At 74.4% G+C, this 246-nt stretch overlaps 1 pseudogene; it reads left to right on the top strand.

Moving 5' to 3' along the window:
* The first annotated feature begins 4 nt into the window (after positions 1-4).
* On the top strand, positions 5-241 carry LOC108490344 (annotated as a pseudogene).
* Positions 242-246: the final 5 nt, after the last annotated feature.

The following is a 246-nucleotide window of genomic DNA, read 5'->3' as shown; positions in this document are numbered from 1 at the left end:
GGTCAGCCGCGCCGAGCCGCCCATGGCGCTGCAGCGCGAGCCCCCGAGGCCCGAGCCGCCGCCGCCGCTGTCTATGCCGCTGCAGCCGCCGCCGCCGCGGGAGTCGGCTTCCCGGGCCGAGCCGCCACCGCGGCCACCGAGGGAGACCGTTCGCCTGGAGCTGGTGCTCAAGGACCCCACGGACGAGAGCTGCGTGGAGTTCAGCTACCCGGAGCTGCTGCTGTGCGGAGAACAACGGGTACAGAG

Source organism: Nannospalax galili, unplaced genomic scaffold, assembly GCF_000622305.1.
Source record: "Nannospalax galili isolate Female #2095 unplaced genomic scaffold, S.galili_v1.0 C46149519, whole genome shotgun sequence".
Classification (NCBI taxonomy): Eukaryota; Metazoa; Chordata; class Mammalia; order Rodentia; family Spalacidae; genus Nannospalax; species Nannospalax galili.
This window is presented reverse-complemented; position numbering and strand designations above follow the sequence as displayed.